Consider the following 5,575-nt stretch of genomic DNA (forward strand, 5'->3'; position numbering starts at 1 on the left):
TTGGTTTATATAGTTGGCTGCTCCCATGTTAGGGGCATAGATATTTAAAATTGTTAGATCTTCTTGTTGGACAGACCCTTTGAGTATGATATAATGTCCTTCCTCATCTCTTATTATAGTCTTTGGCTTAAAATCTAATTGATCTGATATAAGGATTGCCACCCCAGGTTTCTTTTGATGTCCATTAGCATGGTAAATTGTTTTCTAGCCCCTCACTTTAAATCTGGAGGTGTCTTTGGGTCTAAAATGAGTTTCTTGTAGACAGCAAATTGATGGGTTTTGTTTTATCCATTCTGATATCCTGTGTCTTTTGATTGGGGCATTTAGCCCGTTTACTCAGGGTAACTATTGAAAGATATGAATTTAGTGCCATTGTATTGCTTGTAAGGTAACTGTTACTGTATATTGTCTCTGTTCCTTTCTGGTCTACTACTTTTAGGCTCTCTTTTTGCTTAGAGGACCCTTTTCAATATTTCCTGTAGGGCTGGTTTGGTGTTTACAAATTCTTTTAGTTTTTGTTTGTCCTGGAACCTTTTTATCTCTCCTATTTTCAATGATAGCCTAGCTGGATATAGTATTCTTGGCTGCATGTTTTTCTCGTTTAGTGCTCTAAATATATCATGCCAGTTCTTTCTGGCCTGCCAGGTCTCTGTGGATAAGTCTGCTGCCAATCTAATATTTTTACCATTGTATGTTACAGATTTCTTGTCCTGGCTGCTTTTGGGATTTTCTCTTTGTCACTAAGACTTATAAGTTTTACTATGAGATGATGGGGTGTGGGCCCATTTTTATTGATTTTGAGGGGAGTTCTCTGTGCCTCCTGCTTTTGATGCTTGTTCCCTTTGCCATTTGGGGAAATTCTCTACAATAATTCTTTCCAATATACCTTCTGCCCCCCACCCTTCTTCTTCTTCTGGAATCCTAATTATTCTAATATTGTTTCGTCTTATGGTATGACTTATATCTCGAGTTCTCCCCTTGTGGTCCAGTAGTTGTTTGTCTCTCTTTTGCTCAGCTTCTTTATTCTCTATCATTTGGTCTTCTATATCATTAATTCTCTCTTCTGCCTCATTTATCCTAGCAGTTAAGAGCCTCCATTTTTTTTAAGAGCCTCCATTTTTTATTGCACCTCATTAATAGCTTTTTTAAATTTCAGCTTGGTTAGATTTTAGTTCTTTTATTTCTCCAGAAAGGGCTTTTATTTCTCCAGACAGGGTTTCTCTAATATCTTCCATGGCTTTTTCAAGCTCAGCTAGCACCTTGAATATTGTCATTCTGAATTTGAGATCTGACATATTACCAATGTTCTTATTGATTAGGTCCCTAGCCTTTGGTACTGCCTCTTTTTCTTTTCTTTTTGTTGTGAGTTTTTATACCTTGTCATTTTATCCAGATAAGAATATATGAACAAGAGAATAAAATACTAAAAGGGTGGGAAAGACTCCAGAAAAATGTACGCTAATAGAATCAGAAGAAACCCCAAATTGGAGGGAAAGAAAGGGATAAAAAGAAGTTTAAAAAAATAAAAAAAATTTTAAAAGTATATATTAAACTGGTGAATAGAACAGATCCATGCACTTGATTTTGGGTATATTTTGACTTCTTAAAAGAAACTACCTTCCAAAATTTTAAAGAAAAACTTAGGTATATACAAAAATAAGGGTAAACACGATGAAAGGATGGACTATGACTGTAAAGATGAAAATTTAAAAAAATTCTAAAAACGGAATTGATAAGTTGGTTGGAAAAAGAAGGTGGAGGGAATTTGCTTAGACTGGAGACTAGAACAAAGCCCTGTGCTAGATTTAGGGTATATTTTGATCTATTAGAAGAAATTGTATCCCAAGAATTTTTTAGAAGAAAAAACCCTATATGTATACAAAAAATAAAGTTAGGTACGATGAAGGACAAAATATGACTGTAAAAATGAAGGTTTAAAAAGATTTTTTTTAGAAAGGTATTGTTAAGATAAACTAGTTAAAAAACATTAAAAGAGGAAAGAAAGGGGGTGCCTGGGTGGCTCAGTGGGTTAAAGCCTCTGCCTTCGGCTCAGGTCATGATCCCAGGGTCCTGTGATCAAGCCCCACATCGGGCTCTCTGCTCAGCGGGGAGCCTGCTTCCTCCTCTCTCTCTCTGCCTGCCTCTCTGCCTGCTTGTGATCTCTCTCTGTCAAATAAATAAATAAAATCTTTTAAAAAAAATAAAAGAGGAAAGAAGGAAAGTTAAAAAATTAGAATAAGAAAAAAAATTTTAATTTAATTAACTTTGCAAGACTAAAGAATCATGGGGAGAAAGCCATGAATTCCATACTTTGCTTTCTCCTCCTCTGGAATTCCGCTGTTTTCCTTGATCAGTGAGCTTGGTCTTGGCTGGATTTCTTGCTGATCTTCTGGGGGAGGGGTCTGTTGTAGTGATTCCCAAATGTCTTTGCCCGAGGTGGAATTGCACTGCCCTTGCCAGGGCCTGGGCTAAGTAATCTGCTCAGGTTTACTCTTGGGAGCTTTTGTTCCCTGAATGCTTTCTGTAGAACTGTAGAGGACGGGAATGAAAATGGCAGCCTCCCAATCTCTGGCCCCACTCCTCAGTGCGCCCTTGTAGAAAAGCGCTCAATCACTCCTGGTCTCCAGCTGTACTCTGAGCTCACCCGGCCTGTGACTGAGCATTTCTGTCTCTGGCACACAGCCCCATTTGGAGTCACCAAATCCAGCAGATTCCTGCCTCCAGAGAAGGAAAGTATATTTCCCTGGACCTGCCACTTGTGGGTTTCCCTAGATCTGCCACCTGCTCAAAGAGCAGTGGCCTAACTGCCGTGGATCACAGTTTACAGTAACCTAGAGCTGAGAGCTCGCTCCTCGGCTCCATCTCTGTAGCCGGCTTCCCCACTCTGATACCTGCGAGCTCTGTTGCACTCAGACATCCCCGATCCTTCTGTGACCCTGTGGGACCTGAGACCACGCTCTCCCTGTGAGGGCTCCACCCACCTTGGCCTTTGGAGCTATGTCCCTCAGTGGAGCAGACTTATAAAAGTTCGAATTTCATACTCTGTTGCTCCGCCGCTTGCCGAGAGCCGGCCCCTCCCCCAGTGGTCTATCTTCCCATTGCTTCGGATTCACTTCTCTACACATCCTACCTTTCAGAAAGTGGTCGATTTTCTGTTTCTAGAATTGCTGCTCTTCTTCGATTCAATCTCCTGTTGGGTTTGTAGGTGTTCCGAATGGTTTGATAACTATCTAGCTGAACTTCTGCCACCTGATGTCGTCTCAGTCTGCTACTCCTCCGCCATCTTGACTCCTCGCTTCTGTAGTGGGAAGTTTCAGAAGAGGTTTCTAACCAACAACTTTTACCACTTTAAAGGAATAAAAGTGAGTAGCTATTTTGTGGGATGCCTTGGTTATTTTGCTCTTTCACTCAGGGACCCCTGTTATAATACTGGTCTAGAATTTATTCTGAGTTTCAGATGATGATTGACAGTGAAATCATTAATATTTGTAGGGGTTCCACAGGGTATGTGATACAGATGGTGAAAAAGAACATACATCAAGAGATTTGCTAACACATAGCTTAATCAAACTCACTTGTATCATGGAATGATAGAGGTCAATGAGTGTGAAAGGTAGCATATTCTTCTTTTAGTTGAGGAAAATGGAGTATAAAGGAATAATTAATTGATAGTAGAGCCAAGGCAAACACCTGTTCATCCACAGAGCCCATCAGTGAAGGAGCCTTGATTTAAAGTCTGGCTGCTTGAGTTTCCATCCCATTATTCTATATAGTCTATGAGATCTGGATATCCCTTGAGTAGGCCATTGAAGGGTTTTTGGAGGAGGACTGGGTCATATATTTCCTTCCAGTGAGTTCTGAGTCTTTTAGGCAGAGATGGAGTGTGTGTTGCTCTATGGAAGTAACCTCACATTGTGTTCCCCACAGTTGTAGAATATGCTGCCTCTACACTATCCCCATCCACTGCCCCACCAAGCAGTTTGTGTTGCTGCTGTAGGACTTCTGGGTGGGGCTGCCGGTCCAGGACTATTCTGAAGCTCTATACGGACAGGTTCAAGTTCCTTCTCATAAGTGAGTCCCAGAAGTTACCACAACTCCAACACCATCCATGCCATTCCTAGTCAGGCACCAGGCTAAGAGTGTTTTCTCTTTATCCCACAGCTTTGGATAAGATGGAAGTGCTGGATTCACAGGGCAGATGAGGATACTGAGGTAAAGAGAGGGAAAGGGACTTGCCTGCAGTCACAAAGCCAGGAAACAGCTGGTAAGAACAGATCACTGATATAGCCGTTTCTTCTTTGCAGCAAAACTAGAAGAGGGGTTGATTTCCCCCATCTTAACCCCTGAGGAAGCTGAGACTCAGAGAGTCTAAGGAACTTATTCAAGGTCACAGAACTGTGAAGGAGGGCAAATAATAACAACAGGAATAATAATATTAAGATAACATTCTTGATAGTTACTATATATCAACCATCATCTCAATGAATGCTCACAGTTCTAGGAAAGTAGATACTATTTACCCCTATTTTGCAGATGAGGAAACTGAGGTCTCAGAAGTGAAGTAACCTATGGAAAGCGCATGGCTACAAAGTAGGGATAAAGAGAAAAAGAAGCTAACCTTTATGGGTTGTCTTGCTATTTAATTCTCACATCCCTACTGGGAGAACTGGTGCAATTATCTCCATTTTGAGGAAAATTGGGCTTAGAACATTTATTTGATGAAGGTCACACCATTAATAAATGGAAATATAGAAACAGTAATAATACTAATATTAGCAATAGTAAGCTAACATGTATTGAGTACTTACTGTGTGCCTTGTATTATATCACTCAGAGAGTTAAGAGATTTGTGCAAGACCACAGGGCCAGGAATGACAGAGTGGGGATTTAAATTCAGATCCCTAAGAGGGCGATCCTACTGTGGGAAGGGAAGTTGCTGAACACCGAGGCCCTTCAACTTGGAAGACATCAGCTGCTTGGAAGTCTTCCTGGCACCATAGGCATTTGCAAGGTAACTTCCTCACCTATTGTATTAGTTGCTTCAAGACAGGGTAAGGTCCACGCCAAGAACATCTCCCATGATGCAACTCAGTGTCTCAAGATACAAGCTTGCCAGCAGCTCCTGGCAGACATCATGCATGACATCAGGGTGCTAACCCCCAAAGACAATGATGAAGCTGGGTACAAAGACAAGAGGTCAGGGGATCTCAGAGCAGGGGCAAAATGACTGATGACAACCACCTGCAGAGGCATGGAAGGAGATGGACCTGTACCTCCAGCCTCTGAGTCTCACTCACATTGGTAGAATGCCATCTCCAGGCTCCTTCCCCATACCTGAGCGGATCGCCACTATTGGTGGTTTTCTGTATGTGCCACCCTAGTTCTGTCCCTGCAGTACCAAGAACGTTCTGCAGGGGCAGAGGGGCAAGAGAAGTGACCCTGAAGTTCTTGATCAGAGTCCTGGTTCTGATTAAAGGTCCCACTTTGTCCCACTATCACCAAGGTAATTGGTCCCAGGACACCCATAAACATGTAGCTTGCTGGAGGCCAGGGAGGAGTAAGGAGGGGGTCTATA

General features: G+C 41.8%; 1 long non-coding RNA gene across 1 annotated transcript; it reads left to right on the plus strand.

The window, feature by feature from the left end:
- Positions 1–3,222: 3,222 nt before the first annotated feature.
- LOC125100369 (uncharacterized) lies at positions 3,223–4,932 on the plus strand. The gene is made up of 3 exons (XR_007127517.1): positions 3,223–3,362; positions 4,162–4,264; positions 4,835–4,932. It is a non-coding gene; the product is annotated as an uncharacterized LOC125100369 (long non-coding RNA).
- The last annotated feature ends 643 nt before the right edge of the window (positions 4,933–5,575 follow it).

This window comes from Lutra lutra, chromosome 5 (genome assembly GCF_902655055.1).
Source record: "Lutra lutra chromosome 5, mLutLut1.2, whole genome shotgun sequence".
Lineage (NCBI taxonomy): Eukaryota > Metazoa > Chordata > Mammalia > Carnivora > Mustelidae > Lutra > Lutra lutra.